The 18,419-nt window shown below is 29.7% G+C and overlaps 1 pseudogene across 1 annotated transcript; it reads left to right on the forward strand.

Annotated features, from left to right (window-relative positions):
* The first annotated feature begins 688 nt into the window (after nt 1-688).
* Nucleotides 689-3,739, forward strand: LOC111282686 (transcription factor MYB1R1-like; annotated as a pseudogene). The gene is made up of 4 exons (XR_016342150.1): nt 689-1,080; nt 1,209-1,416; nt 1,541-1,861; nt 3,450-3,739. The product of XR_016342150.1 is annotated as a transcription factor MYB1R1-like (transcript).
* The last annotated feature ends 14,680 nt before the right edge of the window (nt 3,740-18,419 follow it).

Genomic DNA, 18,419 nt, shown 5'->3' on the forward strand with positions numbered 1-18,419 from the left:
AACTAGAGATTTAAAAAAAAAAATTAAAATGGATATTTTTATGTTCTTAAACCAAAATTTTTAAATAGTAATTCATGCATATATTTATGAATTTAAATAAATTTGAATATTTTAAATGAATTTAAATAATAGTAAATAAAGTAAATAATCATATATCTTTTTTTTCAAATTGATATTTGAATAATTATTATTATTTAATGATTTAGTTTAAAAGTTTTTGATATTTGATTATTTTTATAATATTTAATATAATTATTTATTATTATTCTATGTGTCATCTAAAAATATTATCCACCTAAAGGTGCACATAAATAAATTTTATCAAATTTTTATGTATATTATAATATAAATATTATATATTACATGATTAATCAAGAAAGTCTTCTTTATTGGACTGTGGCCTAGAGTTAATGATCAATGCTCGGAACACACGACAATGATCAACTCGGCCTTGTTTATATCGTTAAAGTAGTTAGGCGGATTGGACGGTCCTGATTCATGATCTAGTAAACCAGATTATTGCAGATGTTGAACATCAATTGTCAATCTGTAGCTTTCAATGAGTCATTGCAAAGCATTTTAACATTTCTACAATGCCCATGTGGGAAGCTGCAAAGGAACAAAACAAAAACCCTACTACGTACTATATCAACCGAAGCGGGCCTTCACTTATCTTATCTATATTCCATTTCTTTTATCTTCATTTGGGATTAGAGAGCATCCACTCCTCTCTTGCTCTCCTTTCATGGAGTGAAACAGTCTCGTTTCTCTATTTTTTCATTTCACTTGAACCAATGGGTGATATAGAGAAACTAAGGATGTCCCGTAGCTGCTCTCAGAGCGGAAACAATGGCCACAACTCTCGTACATGCGGAGAGGTTGCTGGTGGCGGGAGCAGCAGCGGAGCAGAGAACGGCATCATGTTATTTGGCGTTCGAGTCATGAAAGGGTCTTTCAGGAAAAGTGTTAGCATGAATAATCTCTGTCAGTTTGAGCAGCCTCAGGATTCTAACGCAGATGCTGGTTATGTTTCTGACGATGTAGTTCATGAATCTGGAAAGAGCCGTGAGCGCAAGAGGGGTAATTTTTTTTATTACATTTCTAGTCAAATATTGCAGATCTAATTATATATTTCTTCAGTTAAGCAAAAGAAAAGAAAATTCTTTAGACTAATTTCTACTTTTTTTAACTGTTAATTTTGTTTATAGGAGTTCCATGGACGGAGATGGAGCATAGATTGTTCTTAATGGGGTTGCAGAAAGTAGGGAAAGGAGATTGGAGAGGGATTTCGAGAAACTTTGTGAAGACACGTACGCCTACTCAGGTGGCAAGTAATGCTCAGAAGTACTTTCTCAGGCGGCTTAACCAGAATCAGAAGCGCCGTAGATCTAGTCTTTTTGATATAACAACTGATTCAGTACGTATATATTATTTTTCTCTAGACATATCCCTAACAACAATTTGCTCTCAAGAATCAGTTCTTTTTCTTCCTACTTCCTTTTTTTCAGTTTATAATTATAATTATTTGTTACTATTTGATTTTTGTTTGCAGTTCATATACTCAAACCATATCGGAAGAAGATGAAGAAAATGTCTCGTTACCACAGTCACAGTCACAGTCACAGTCACACTCACAACCACAGATGAATGGATTTCCTATGTCAAAGTTTTCAGTGACTTTAAGTCCAGTAGTTTTACCAGTCACAGAGGAAATAACTATATGGAGAATCTCACATTACGGCCAAGCCCCCCAGCAAAATGTCTTCAAAGCTTATCCGTCCAATAGCAATTCTTTCAGTTCCTCCATCATAAAAAAATTGCCGATCTTAATTTAAATCAGAAAACCCAACTTGACCATTTTGTTAGGAATAATAACTCAAATCCCATAAGAGATTTGTTTAGGATTGGTCAGATATTGCTTGATAGACCAAAAAACTTATAGAAGAAGAATTTTAAGAGAAAGATGATTCTTAATAGATAAGTTTGACTTGTAACAGAAGAATTCTAAGAGTAAAAAGATTCTTAATAAGCAAGTTTGACTTGTAGGAGAAGAATTATAAGAGAAAATAGATTCTTAATAGGTAAGTTTGTATAGTTATAAATAAATGAAGTCTCTACAGGATTAGGTGTGAGATAAAACATCAGAAAGTTATAGGATTTTGTGGGATAGATACCCCATAGAGTATTGAGGCTTTACATCTTATGGGTGTATATGTTTGTTTGTGAGTGGACTAAAGAAAACTAAGAGAGTTCATATAGGTATGATATATGAATGCATATAGGTATATGTTTGGTTATGTTGAAAGGGTGCACATGATATGTGTTTATTTAGGTTGAAAATACTCTATAAGACTAGAGGAGATTGAGATGGTCTATGGGTATTGATTGTTGAGTGAGATTGATTTGATGTATGTTTGTAATTCTCTATAACTAGTAGATTTTGTTTCTCATCCGTAGTCATAGGTCAGTTGGACCGAATCACATTAAATTATTGTCTCTTATGTATTTGATTGATTATTTGATTTCGCTTCTACTAATGTGATTGGATTGGAGGCTTTTAGCCTAACAAGTGGTATCAGATCATGGTTTGAGACATGGGAAGAGATAGAGGTTCAAGACATGAGAAGAGGCAAGCTTGGAAGAGCTCGATTTAAGAAAAAAGTTCGAGTTCATGTTTTGAGGATCGGTTTGCGTGAAGCGTGAAAACACACAAAAGAAGATATTGTGAGACTTTCATTGTAAGTGGAGCCAATTATATCCAGCATAAAGACAGATGATTTGATGAAATTTGAGTCAATATGGAGATTGTTAGGAATAATGACTCAAATCCCATAAGAGATTTGTTTGGGATTGATCAGATATTGCTTGATAGGCAAAAAGACATGCAAAAGAAGAATTTTAAGAGAAAGAAGATTCTTAATAGGTAAGTTTGACTTGCAGGAGAAGAATTCTAAGAGGAAAGAGATTCTTAATAGGCAAGTTTGTATAGTTATAAATAGATGAATTCTCTACAGGATTAAGTATGAGAAAAAAATGTAAAAGAGTTGTAGAGTTTTATGGGATAGATACCTCATAGGAGTATTAGGGCTTTATGTCTTATGGGTGTGTATGTTTGTTTGTAAGTAGACTAGAGGAAACTAAGAGAGCCTACATAAGTATGATGTATGAGTGCATATAAGTGTATGTTTGGTTGTATTGAAAGGGTATACATGGTATGTATTTAGTTGGGTTGAAAATACTCCCTAAGATTAGAAGAGATTGAGAGGGTCTATGTGTATTGATTGTTGAGTGAGATTGATTTGATGTATATTTGTAATTCTCTACAACTAGTAGATCTTGTTTTTCATCCGTGAACGTAGATCAGTTAGACCAATTCACGTTAAATTATTGTTTCTTATGTGTTTGATTGATTTTTTTATTTCGCTTCCGTTGTTATAATTGGATTTGAGGCTTTTAACTTAACACTTTTACCTCTATCATTAAGACTCTCAACGCCATCCGCCGATGAGCAGTCCACGGCTCCGGCGGCAGCGGCAGCAGCATACTAGTCTACTTTTTAGGCCATGTCAAGTGGTGACAGCAATAGCATCATCAGCGTTGCCTGAAAAATGAAGAATATATTGGAGCTGTAAAGGAAGAAACAGATAATTAGATGAAAAAAATGAATAGATTATTAGTTGATTAGGTGAAATTCCTTGTTTTGTACAGGTTAATTATTACTTGATTAGAGGAGGGGAAAGTGGGGTGTCGTTGTCTTCGATTTTGTGGTGGTATTCTTGTTCGGTCTGTCAGGTCCTTTTTGTGGGCGAAATGCGGCAGGGCACCGGGTACTCTTCTCTTTTCATTTTGGTTTTTAGGAACTTGGACAATTAAAACAATAACTATAATCTGGAACTAGATATTCTGTTTATGTGATTGCCATTTTAATACTTTATTTTTTTTCCCTTTTTGTGTTTCTGTGATGGAAAATGATCCGGGCTGTTTTTCATCACTCAAAGAAAACAAAAGCTAGCTAGAACTAACCAACAGATCCATGATTCTATGTAAATGAAATGACTAACCAGATCTAGTACCAAGACTAATATTTTCTTATGTGAATATATATAATCATGTGCTTAATTTAAAACAAACCTAAATCATGCCCTATTACTATTATTTATTAAGTATTAAAACTAGATATGGTTTTAAGTTTCATGCAGTAAACTCCGAGGACATGAAAAGTTTTCCTAGTGTTCACATATATAAATTCAAATTATGCCAGAGGTCAAATTATTCAAATATTAGAAGTTACATTATGTCATGAGTTTTTGTACTTTGCAAAAATTTAAAATTTAAAATTTAATTTTTATATTATAATTCATACAAATTTAATTTTCTTATTATTTTGATTTGATAATATTAATCGAATTACTAATTTCATCATTTTTTTTATTATTAGAATACTGACATGATTGTTGACTTGATGAAACGAATATTAATTTTGTTGATATGATATTGACTTGCGGAGGTGAGAATTGGAATGAATAAAATTAATTATTAAATTATGTAAATAATTTTTATACTCATACAAAATTTGAAATTTAATTTTATATTTATAGGAAATTAATTTGAAATTTAATCCCTTTACTTGTACTAAATTTAAAATTTAGTCTCTCTAATACAAAAAATATTTTAAAAATTTTAAAAATTTTCTAATTTTTTAAAAATATTAAAATTTATAAATTATCACAATATTGAAAAGTCTATCACAATATTGGGTCACAATTTCTAGTTAGATTCCATTATACAATAAAAAATATGTTACTAATTTTATCACACTTTTTGTCACAATTATAGTATATTGTGGCCATATAGAAAAAAATATTGCACAAATCTATTAAAAATCTATCACAAAATTTTCAATATATGATACAAATTTACTTTCTAATTTTAATTAAAGTATTTTTTATTAATTTATTAACTGAATTATAATTATAATTTCATCCCATAAGTGTAAAAGTATCGATCAAACAATGTTTCTATTCTTTTAAATTAAACCTTATTTAAATGATTTTTTATAATCAAATTTAGGTTCAAGATTTTAAAAGGTTCAAGATTTTAAATACATTAAAATAATTTACTAAACTTAATGTGTATTACCTTTGGAATTAATATTATTGTTTAATTTAACATAATTAGTTAGATAAGTTCTTTTTTGTGAAAACTAAAAAAATTGAAAGTTCTTATTATGATACATGATATTGATATTTCAGTTTATCAAATAAATCATTTTCTCATTTCATTTTGTTAGGATTTAAAGTTTGTCCTTCAAATGAATAAGATCTCATTCCATAAGAATCTAGGTTTGAATCTCTTATTTTATTTGGTTAGATGGAATGGTCATTCCATTTATAATCTATTTCGGGTTCATTACAAATGTAACTTATTCAATAATTTGTTTCATTATAAATTTTGTTATATGATATATTAAACTAATTAAAATAATATTGATTTTGATATATTAATTTAATTGTTAATATTACAATTGATATAAATTATAATATAATATTAGTAATACGATATTATTAATAATTAATTATATATAATAAAAAATATATATCTAAAAATATATTTTTTTATATTAAAGAGACTAAATTTCAAATTTGATACGAGTTCAGGGACCATTTACATAATTTAATAATTGATTTCATTCATCCAAGTTTCATGTTAGCAAGTTAATGCCACGTCAGTAAAGTCAACGTCCATTTCATAAGTCTACTACCATGTTAATATTTTTAACAACAAAAAATTAACAGAGTTCGTGATTAGATTAAAATTATCAAATCAAAATAGTACGATGATTAAATTTGTATGAATTTTAGTATAGGGACCAAATTTTAAACTTTTAAAAAGTGTAGAGACTTCTACCAATCGTTTGACTCCATTATTGGATTGGGTATATATATCACTATGTTCTTGATTCAACGAATCCTTTGCTATCATATTTAATTTCACATTTACATAATAGAATGTGAATTAGTCCAATCGTCATATATTAGGATTGATGACGGGAAAGGATAACTTACACCAAAAAAGTTTTACACTTTTTTATACATCTTTTCTAATCGTTAATTTCAACATATTCAAGAGATGAGAAAGACAAGTCAAAAAGATAAAAAATAATTTAATCTCTATCTTTAAATCTATTAAAATTAATAGTTAAAAAAAGAAGAAGATGTAAAACATTTTTGTGTAAGCTGATCATTCCCCTTGATTATATATATAATATAGATGTAAGTGCCATAGAGATACATATATGACTTCTAAATATTTGAGGATATCTCCTTCTTTAATTATCTTATATTATATTTTTTTAGTAAAAAAATATCATTAAATAAGAAAAAAAGCCCTTAGGTGTTGTAATGTGTGAATTTGTGAACCCGATCGTAGGACGTAAAATTTTTGAACTAAAAAAAAAAAGTTGTCACTAATCTTTTTGTTAGATGTGATAAGCCATCTAAAAAGTTTATCGTTTTAATAAAATCTCCTTTAATGTCATTTTATAGTTTTTTTTTATTATTCTTTATAGTTTCAAGATCACACCATTAGCTTGGAAGGATGAAATATTGAATCAATAGAGAATTTAGAAGAAAACAACCATCGAAAATGTTGTCTCTCTTTTAAAAATCATGGAGATAAAAGGAAATTAAATGAACAAGCCTATGTTTGGGTTGAAATTTGTAAAGGAAAGGAAATGAAAGGTTTTTAAAGGAAAGAAAATGATAATTCATTCTTTTGTTTAGATAGCTAAAATGAGCAAAGGAAAAGAAAAGAATGGATTAATTACAACCTTTGTTTGGTTAAGTTGCAAAATGGTAAGGAAATGAGATATTATATGATATTGCTTGTAGACACCCTATTTAGTCCAGGCCCAAGCCCATTGGGCTTGGTCAATAGGGTTTGTGCTTAAGGCCAATGGGCCCAGCTCAATAAGGCCCAGGTTATCAGACCCAATTGGCCATTTTTTTGTTTATTTTATTTTTATTATTTTTATTTTATTTTATTGGGCTGATTATTAATTTTGTTTTTTTTTTGTATTTTTATTTTATTAGATTTTTATTATTAGTTTTTTAGGTGATTAAAACAAAAAAGGGGCCTGTTGTGAATTATGGTTATTAGATTGAACATGGATTCAATTTCATGCATTTTGGAAATTCTATCCAGAGAGGGAATTAGGGTCGATCGGAAACTCTTCTAATTGAACCTTATAAATATCTATAGATCACACACAGAAAAGACACAAAATATAATACAAAAATAAGGAAAATATAAAGCAAAAGTGGGCAAAAAGTGTTTAGAAGGGCTACGAGAATCCTAGGATTGTTAGGAAATTTTTTTAAAGTTTTGGCATTTTTTTTTCAAAATTTTTAGATTTCGACAAAAGTTTTTGGCGATGGTTGAAATTTTGAACTAATTTTTTTGCAACAGTTGAATTTTTTGGTAGGCTTTCCAGAATCTGACCAAGATTCTAGTGCCAGTTGAATTTTTCGATGAACTTTTGACGAACCAACCCAGATTTCGATGGCTTTTTTCAAAATCTAGTGAAGATTCCACCAGAGTTCATCAGTTTCTAGAGAGAAATGAGAGAAAAGAAAAGGGAAGAGAAAGAGGGGAAGAAGAGATCTGAGGCAGAAAGAAAGGATTCGATCTTTTATACCAGCTTTAAAACGGTGTCGTTTTGATGTTTTAATTCAACCCAGGATCCGTGCGTTTTACCGCTGGGCGACCTAACCATAGCGTTCAACCTGCTTCAACTCGGGTCTCTGCCTTCGACTCCAGTCGAGCCGAGTCGCAAACTAAGCCGTCGAGTTACGCTTTCCAGTCGTTTCCTGTATCTGTAGCTGAGTCAATCTAGCCACCAGTCGAGCCATTTTTTTATTTTTCTTTGGTATTTATTTATTTATTTTATTTAGTATTTTTCTTAGTATTTTTTTCTTCTTGGTAGTTTTTTCATGATTAAATTTAGAAAAAAATAAAAATAATAAATAATAAATTTTGGGAATAAATATTAATATCCAATTATGGAATTTATAAAAATTTCAAATGATAAATTTTTATAAAATTCTTAGGTGAGAAATTTTATCTAAATTTATCTCAAATGACGGAATAATTTAGATAAAGTTTCAATAACAATAATTAATATTTATTTTAACAAAAAAATACAAAATATAAAAAATATAAATATAAAAAAATTTGGAATTAAAAACAAATTACCCAAGGATGAGATTCTTAGAAATTTCAAATGGTAAATTTTTTAAGAAATCTCTAGGTGAAAAATTTTCTCTAAATTTGCCTAAATGGTGGAATAATTTAGATGAAATTTCAATACAAGTAATTGTATTCTTTTCCAAATAAAAATTTAGGCTAAAAATATTTGATAATTATCCGAGGATGAGATTCTTAGGAATTTTAAATGGTAAATTCCTAAGAAATCTCTAGGTGGGAAATTTTCTCTAAATTTAGCCCAAATGGTGGAATAATTTAGATGAAATTTCAATAAAAATAATTGTCATATTATTTTTTTCCAAGCAAGGAAAAAAAAGGGAATTTCTAAGTAGGCTTAAATGATGGAAAATTTAGAAATTTCAAAAAAACATTTTTAAATTGACCCAAATGGTAAAAAATTTAGAAATAAAAAAATAATAAAAAAAGATATCTAAATAGGCCTAAATGGTGAAAATTTTAAAAATTCAAAAATGAAAATGGTGGAATAATTATATATATTTTCAACAAAAAAAGAAAAAAAAATAATTAACCTTTTTTTCGATGACGAAGCCTCTTCAAGATATCAAATGGGATTCTTGAATACTTTTGAGGTGAGAAAATATTTTAAGAGTTCTACTAGATTGATAGAGAATCTTAAAAATTATTTTTAATATTTACATATATAAACTTAAAACAATTAGAACCAAGACCCTAGGATAAATTTAAAATAAAATGGTACCATCCTTTGAATGGGCATGTAGGGTGTTATAACCTTCCCCACATGTAACCGACTCCCAAACTCTGTTTTGGTTAGTAGACCCGAACCTATTCTTTTAGGGACCCTTAGTCAAGCTCAGGAGCTCCTTAAAAGAATAGATTTCTTAGGTGGCCAATCACACCTAGTTAAAAAAAATTGGTGGTGACTCTATCCAGTTTGTTAAATTTAGCATAGATTTTTGGATCTATATATTATGATAGTTTGGCGACTCCATTGGGGATAGCTAGAGAGTCAAGCCATAATTTTTGAATTTATTCTATCCTTTGGTCTAATGGTTTTAATGATTCGTGTTTACTAACATTTTTTCCTTTTCTGACTTTTATTTGATTTTTTTTTTGGGCATGAAATCTATATGTTCCTTCACACACACTATCACATGCATTTGAATTACATGAGCTTTACACCCGAGCTCTATCCTTCCTAGAAGGGAGTAAAGTACCTACGCTCTCGTGAGATGATAATTCTCATAATGGCTAGCGAAATACTTTCACTCAAATTGAATCCTTTTCGTTGGTAACTTATGATGGGTAAGGATTAGAATGCCTTACTAGTCTGTGATGGACGATGATGTAAGGAACAATTTGAGAATCTTTACTGGTTAAAGTTTTCTAACCCTGTATATAATGTACACTTAAGAGGCCAAACTCAAGATAGCGCCATTCCTATTTATTGATAGATATAACTCAAAGTTAGGACACAAGAAGGAACAATTATGACTTGCTAACCATTTTGATTGTCTGACTTTGTGCATCATTTTCATTTTCATATGTAATGATGTGCATCTGCATCACTTTCATTTCATCCATGAAACTAATCATGTTGTTTGTCTGATTTTATGCATCTGCATCATTTTCATGATCATGTTTTAACATTATCATTTGCATCACTCTCATTTCATCCATGAAAATCCACATTTCATTCATGCATGAACATACCAAACATAAAGCATATCATTTTATTTTTGATCATAATTGTGGTATTAAGGTCTAAGGATAACTCTACCAAGCAAGAACCCAACTTACCAATATAACACAAGGGCTCGAGCTAGACAAATGGAACAAAAAATTTTCAATCGTCTCGAGAGGATAGAAAAAGCTCAAGAAAAGCTAGAAAGAGAGTTAAATAAGATTTTGGAGGCTTTGAACAAGTTGAACTAGGAAAATGAAGGAAATACTAACCAGTAGGACCATTCATTACAAAAGGTGAATGACTCACTGTACTCTTATGGTTTTGGGCCACATCAAGCCCAACTAGCACAAGGTTTACCACCCAGCAGTTCATATATCTTGTAGAGTACACATACTTTGGAATGCCATCAACTTCAAACTTTGACTAATATCAGAGTTATGTAAATCCTGTCTTTATAGAAAAAGCAGTAGAACCAGTTCAGGTTCTTAATTTGAATGATCCAAAAGAGAACAAAAAATTAAAATCAAAAGGGGATGAGTCATTGGGGGACTCAAAAGCTGACCAAAAGATTAGTATGATGGAAGAGAGGCTGCGAGCAATGGAAAGAGTTAGTTTTTAGGGTTCTGTGGATGCTGCTAGGCTCTGTTTAATCTTAGATGTGGTTATTCCTTCGAAATTCAAGGTGCTAGAGTTTGAAAAGTATGATGGCACAAAGTATTTGAAGACCACATTACCATGTACTATAGAAAAATGATAGCCCATGCTAATAATCAAAAACTATTGATGCATGTATTCTAAGATAGCCTTACGAGCTCTGTTGCTAGATGGTATGTCCAGTTGGATAGAACCCGCATTCACTCTTGGAATGATATGACCTATAACTTTATTAGTCAATATCAACGTATCATAGACTTAGTCCCAGATCACCTTTCTTTGCAGAATATGGAAAAAAATGACTAACTCATTTAAAGAATATGCCTAGAGGTGGAGCGATATTGCTTCTCAAGTGCAACCTCCTCTAATTAAGAAAGAGATCACAGTATTATTTGTCAACACCTTGAAATCTCTCTATTATAAAAAGATAATAGAGAATACAATAAAAAATTTCATTAACATGGTGATCTCAAGCGAAATCATTGAAAATACCATTAAAAATAATAAGTTGAAAGGAGGAGAAACCAAAAAAATGATAGAGAAGAAAGAGACCAAAGCTTAAGCTATGAGCTTTAGCAAATAGTACAGGGGTTATCGATTTTATCCATCACAAGATTACTTTTCATACTATCCTACTGTGAATAATACTTTATCTTACTCATACCAACCCACACCACAACCATCTTACCTATCAACATACCAGCCTATTTTCAGCCTTCAAGTTCTCATATATAGCCTTAACATTCAACATTTTACAAGATCTTAAATTTATCCTGTTAGCCTAGTAAGTGGTTCATGAGAGCTACGAGCTACCCGAGAAAGATTCGTATTTGATCCAATCCTCATGACTTATATAATGTTATACCAAGAGCTCTACAATAACCACTTAATTGCCCCCAACCGTATAGAGCCACTGAAGCCACCTTATCCTAAGTGGTATGATCCTACAACTTATTGTGACTATCACTATAAAATTACTGGCCATTCCATTAAAAGTTGCACTGCTTTGAAATATGAGGTGCAACGATTAATCAAGGATAAGGTGATATGCTTTGATCAAGAAAAAGTAACAACACCTAATGTTAGTGGCAACCTATTGCCTAATCATAATGTCAATGCTCTAAGTGAGAATCAAGAACACATTGATCCGAAAAGGCTGAGAGAGTTGCAGTGAATTGGGAGCAAGATGTCAATAAGGATCCTTCACTTGATTACAGAAGGGCATAATTTTGGAAAAATGATGATAAGACTGGTTAAGAGTTGCTTATCATTTTAGAATTATTTTAGAGTAATGTTAGGATTTTTTTTATGCAATAGGATTTCATTTGTTATCATTTTAATAAAAAGCAAGGATAATGCATTTCATTACATTTTCTATTTCATTCAACCATGGTTCCATACTTTGTTCCCTTTCATACTTTTTATTTCATTTCTTAAATTTCAAGTGATGAATGTTTAGACAATGATAGCAATAATTCTGAGATTTAATTTTGAAAACTCATTCACATTGATCTGAAAAGACTACTGGAGCAAAAGAAGTTAGCTACTAGCAAATGTGAAATTGATATGCAATATTTTATATTGATCCATGAGCTTGTTTTTGCTCAATAGATGATGTTCAAGGAAAGCATTCACATTTAAGATGAAAAATGGCCATTTTTCTTTTACCATTTGAAAAATCATTCATTGCTACCTTTTTGAGCCTACTATGATTTCTTTTTCTAAAAGAACCCCGACTAAAGATCACCTTTCACACTAAGGGATAATTTTTTAGAAAGAAAAGAGCCTAGAGATCATAAAAGGTCTCAAAGAAAAAAAAGCAAGAAAAAAAAGAAGAGGGCAAAGAAAAATGCCACACCTGATTTGAGACAAAGTAATGTGAATCATTTTATAAGGAGTGAGGTGAATGTGAAAAAGGAAAAAGTAGTGAAATAATGGGGCAAAATGTCGAGTTGCATTAAGTGATGATCCTTTGGTTTTGAATCCTTTAAACACATGTTTTGAGCCTATTATATCCATTTTTTATGACCCTTCACCATGGCCTACAATACAACTTTTAAAAGTCCATTTGGATCAAATGTGAATGCTCGAATTGAATGATCATATATTGAGCTAAGGCATACTCATGATGGAATGACAGAATCATGCTTGTTTGCTCTAAAGATTGATGTGAAAAATGGGTGAACAAATAAAGGAATGGAAAAAAAGAGAAAAAAAAAAAAAAGAAGAGAAAAATGAGAAAAATGAAAAAATGAAAAAGTGAAAAAGAGAGAAAAAGAAGACTCAAATTGAAAATTCAAAAGGGCGATTTGGGTAGAAAAATTTTTAAGTTGAAAGTTTAATAAATAGTTCACATGGATGAGAGATAAAAAACATATGAAGATTTTTGAAGCTGGGGCAATGTTCACTAAGCTCAAAATGATTTCGAAAGTCAAGGGAATGAGCTTTTGAAAAATCCTGGATTAATGTTCAAAATTGTTTAAATATTCATTGTTTGGATATTATTATTCCATTTGTTTCATTCATCCCAATGACATGCATCCAACTTATTTTTTTTCCCATTTATTTTTGTACCAAACTCGCTCTTCATTGATTACTTTTCCCCTAATTCACCTTGTGTTCTTTTATTATTGCATCCTTAGAATAAATCGAAGAGATGTATGAGTGCATTATATTTTTCATGATTTAGAATGATGATGAATGAATGAAATGTGCATAAAAGAATCTTGCATTCTTTTGAAAAAAAATCCAAGATGATAAGAAAAAAATAAAGAGATGGTAGCAACCTAAAAATGATTATTTGAAAAGATACATGATATGACCAAGTAATGAATGTGGTGATGGATTGGTTAACATAATTGGTGAGAGGTAATCAAATGATGAGAATCAGTGGATAAAATTTATTTTGGAATGTCTAATGCTGAGAAGCCTATCAACAGTGATCAAGTGATGAACATAATGTAGATTAGAGGATAAAATTTATTCTAAAATGGCTAGTGCTGAGAAATCTGTGAATTGTGGTGAAAATAGTGTGGGTCAATGGATGAAATTTATGCTAAAATTGCTAGTACTGAGGAGCCTGTGAGTTGTGATTAAATGATATGAGATAATGGACGAAATTTATTCTGAAATTGCTAGTGCTGAGAAGCCTATGATGGATGAAAATAAGGATCAATTGATGAAACTTGTTCCAAAGTGTTGAGAAGTTGAAGAAGAAAGATGAGAGATGGTGGAGTCTTGAGGACTATATTACCATATTTTGATTAGAATTTCATGACTTTGATATCTGCATTACATGCATTACGTTAGCATTGTTATTTAAAACTTTGGTTTGAAAATGCATTTGCATTATGCAGTAAACATTTGAAGAATATGGCATTGTAAGAATCAAAATTGTTGCATTTGCATCATTGATCATGACATTCATTGCATGCATAATTTTGAGTCACTTGAAAAACAAATTGTGAATCTTTTGATGAGAAGTTTTGAGTTCTCAAATAAGAGTCTTTGAACTCAAATGAGAATTTTTTAGTTTCAAAATGAGAATCTTTGAGGTGTGAAACCCTAAAGTTCATCGAATGTGAATCTTCGAACTAGAATGAAAAGTTTTGAACTTTTAAATGTGAATCTCCAAAATTCAAACGAAAAGCTTTGAACTCAACTTTTGGATGTGAATCTCTAAATTTTTGAGTGAAAACCTTTGAACTTAGATGTGAAACTCTAAGCTTTATTGCATGTGAGCTTTTGAACTCGAATAAGAAGCTTTGAACTTTTGGATGTGAATATCCAAAATTCAAACAAAAAGCTTTAAACTTTTTTGATGTGAACCCCGAACTTGTCGAATGTGAGAAGCTTTGAACTTTTAGATGTGAATCTCCAAAATTCAAATGAGACTCTTTGAATGTGGGTACAAGTCTTGCAATTTGTAAATATGAATTTTGAGATCTTGTGAATCAAATTCTTATGAAACTAAAATTTTGAGAATCAAATTTTAGTGAATTTTTGTGAAGTTGAAAAGTTCGTGTGAATCCAAGCCTTTGGCTATTGAACTCAAATTATGAATCTTTAAGTTTTCATTACAAATTCCATCAGACATGATCTATGACTCATTTGGTCATGATTCTCAATGAGCAATTTATTTTTCCAAAGTTTTATTGCCTCTATTTAGAGGAGCCATTTATTTTTTCAAAGTTTTTTTGCCTTTATTTAGAGGAGCCATTTATTTTTCCAAAGTTCTGTTACCTCTGTTTAGAGAAGCATTTTACTTTTCAAAGTTGTGGTGCCTCTATTTATAGGAGTAATTTATTTAAAAAAAATTATGGTGCCTTTGTTTAGAGGAACATTTTATTTTTCAAAAGTTGTTGAGCCTCTATTTAGAGGAGCATTTATTTTTCTCAAAGTCATTGAACCTCTGATTAGAGGAGTTTTTTTTTTTTTTTAAAAGAAACAAAAGTATCGAGTTGAATCTTGATTGGGTGTCTATGTCTTCGCACAATTCAATTCCTATTTCACAAAAAATGTACAAAGAGGAGCAGTTCTAGACACCCTAATTAGTCTGGGCTCAAGCCCAATGGGCTTGGTTTAATAGGGTTTATACCTAAGGCCAATGGGCCCAGCTCAATAAGGCCCGGGTTATCAAGCCCAGTTGGCCATTCTTCTATTTTATTATTATTATTATTATTTTGTTTTATTAAGCTGATTATTAATTTTTTTTGTATTTTTATTTTATTAGTTTTTATTATTAGTTTTTAAGGTGATTAAAAAAAAGAAGGGGGGCTATCATGAATTATGGCTAGTTAGATTGATGATGGATTCAATTTCATGCTTTCTGGAAATCCTATCCAAAGAGGGAATCAGGGTCAATCAGAAAACTCTTCTAATTGAACCCTATAAATATATGTAGATCACACATAAAAAAAATGTGAAACAAAACACAAAAAATAGGGAAAACAGAAAGCAGAAGTAGGCAAAAAGTATTTAAAAGTGCTACGAGAATCCTACGATTGTTAGGATTTTTTTTTGAATTTTTGGCATTTTTTTATGGAAATTTTCTAGAAATTTTCTAGATTTTGATGAAATTTTTTTACGTCTATTGAATTTTTTGACTAATTTTTTGGCGACAATTGAATTTTTCGACAGGCTTTCCAGAATCTGACCAAGATTCAAGCACCGGTTGAATTTTTTTGTGAACTTTCGGTGAATCAACTTATATTTCAGTGACTTTTTCCAGAATCCGATGAAGATTTCATTGGAGTTCATCAATTTCTAGAAAGAAATGAGAGGAAAGAAAAGGGAAGAGAGAGAGAGGGGAAGAGGAGATCTGAGGCAAAAAAAAGAGGATTCAACCTATTATACCAACTCCAAAATATCGTCATTTTGATGTTTTAATTGAACCTAGGATCCGTGCATTTTACCACTCTGTGACCTGACCCGAGCGCTCGATTTGCTTCAACTCAGGTCCCTACCTTTTGCTCCAACTGAGCCGAGCCACAAATTAAGCCGTCAAGCTAATTTTCCAATCGTTTCCTATATCTGTAGCCGAGCCGATCCAGCAGCCAACCAAGCCATTTTTTTGTTGTTCTTTGGTATTTTATTTATTTATTTTATTTAGTATTTTTCTTAGTATTTTTTTCTTTTTAGTATTTTTTCATAATTAAATTTAGGAAAAAATAAAAATAATAAATAATAAAATTTCAGAATAAATATTAATTACCAATTATAAAATTTATAAAAATTTCAAATGGTAAATTCTATAAAATTCTTAGGTGAGAAATTTTATCTAAATGATATAATAATTTAAATAAAGTTTCAATAACAATAATTAATGTTTATTTTCAAACAAAAATATAAAAATATAAAAAAAATTTGGAATTAAATACAAATTACCTGAGAATGAGATTCTTAAAAATTTTAAATGATAAATTTTTTAATAAATCTTTAGGTTAAAAATTTCCTCTAAATTTGACCAAAATGGTAGAATAATTTAAATGAAATTTCAATACAAGTAATTGCATTCTTTTCCAAATAAAAGTTTAGGTTGAAAATATTTGATAATTATCCAAGGATGAGATTGTTAGAAATTTCAAATGGTTCTAAGAAATCTCTAGGTGAGAAATTTTCTCTAAATTTAGCCCAAATGGTGGAATAATTTAAATAAAATTTCAATAAAAATAATTTTAATATTATTTTCTTTCCAAGCAAGAAAAAAAAAGGAAATTTATAAATAGGCCCAAATGGTGAAAAATTTAGAAATTTTGAAAATTTTTTTTTTTTAAATTGACCAAAATGGTGAAAAATTTAGAAATAAAAAAAGAACAAAAAAGATTTCTAAATAGGCCTAAATGGTGAAAAATTTAAAAATGAAAAATATTTTTAATTTGACCCAAATGGTGGAATAATTAGATATATTTTCAACAAAAAAAAAAGAAAATAATAATGAACCTTTTTCCAACAACGAAGCCTTTTCAAGATATCAAATGAGATTCTTAAATACTTTTGAGGTGAGAAAATATTTTTAAGAGTTCTACCAAATTGATAGAGAATCTTAAAAATTATTTCCAATATTTTCACATATAAACTTAAAACCATTAGAATCGAGACCCTATGATAAATTTAAAATAAAATTGTATCATCCTTTGGACGGGCATGTGGGGGTGCTATAACCTTTCCCACATGTAATTGACTCTCAAACCCTGTTCTGGTTAGTAGACTCGAAACTATTCTTTAAGGAACCCTTAGTCAAGCTGAGAAGCTCCTTAAAAAGATAGATTTAAGGAACCAATCACACCTAGTTAAAAAGGATTGGTGGTGACTTCATCTATTTTGTTAAGTCTAGCATAGATTTACGGATCTATATGTTATGACATTGCTCAAATTATACCATTTAAAAATATAATGTTTTTTATATCATGTGAATAATCTTGATATTAACTCTTTTAAATAATTTTGAAAATTAATAAAAATAATTTCAATTAAAGAGAATATTATTAATAATTATGTATGTTTGGAATTATTTTTATACAACAACATTTTCTTAAATTAATCTATAAATGAGAAAATTAAAAACTTAAATATTTATTATTAGATAAAACTACCATAAATATGTGTAAGTATTAGTATTTTCCCACCTTTATACATGTTTTGTCATATTCTTTTATTTTTATTATTTATAATTTATGAAATGATAACAAAATAAAAAAAATTAAGACCTAAACATAAATTAAAAATATATAAAATTTAAAGTTATTGACAAAAAAAATAGTTGTGGAATGAGTTGAAAAAGATTTAAAGGCAACATCAATGATTAAACTTGAATATTATAATAGTATTCTTTAAAAAAATAATAAAATATGATAAGGATATAACAATCATTTTATATTTAAAATTTTTAACCCTTTTCCTTTCCTTTCTATTTACCCCAATTTGGAGTAGTTAAAAATTGAAACTTTTAGGGAAAGGGAGGGATGCTTAATTTCCTTTCCTTTCCTTTATTAAAATATAAATAATGAACTAAACAAAAGAACTGTTTTTTATTTCCCCTGTTTTCCTTTCCTTTACCTTCCTTGAATCCAAACATAGTGTAAATGTGAAAGTTTGTATAAAAAATGCATGAGAAGGAAGAAAGTTTATACCTTCCTAGCTTTCTCAATTTTTTTGGTTTTTTCCTCTTCTTCTTTGGTTTGTGTCGTTTCTACTAGCTACTCCTCCTCTCAAATTCCAGCCCTAAATTATAAATTTAAAAACCAAGACTCCTTTTCCTAGCCCTTGGATCAATTTTATCTAAGGGTTGTAGTGATTTTGTCATTTCCTCCTATGCTTGGTGACCAAGAATGCA

The sequence above is a fragment of the Durio zibethinus genome, chromosome 5 (genome assembly GCF_047325235.1).
Source record: "Durio zibethinus cultivar Kanyao isolate XHJ-2024 chromosome 5, ASM4732523v1, whole genome shotgun sequence".
NCBI classification, from domain to species: Eukaryota; Viridiplantae; Streptophyta; class Magnoliopsida; order Malvales; family Malvaceae; genus Durio; species Durio zibethinus.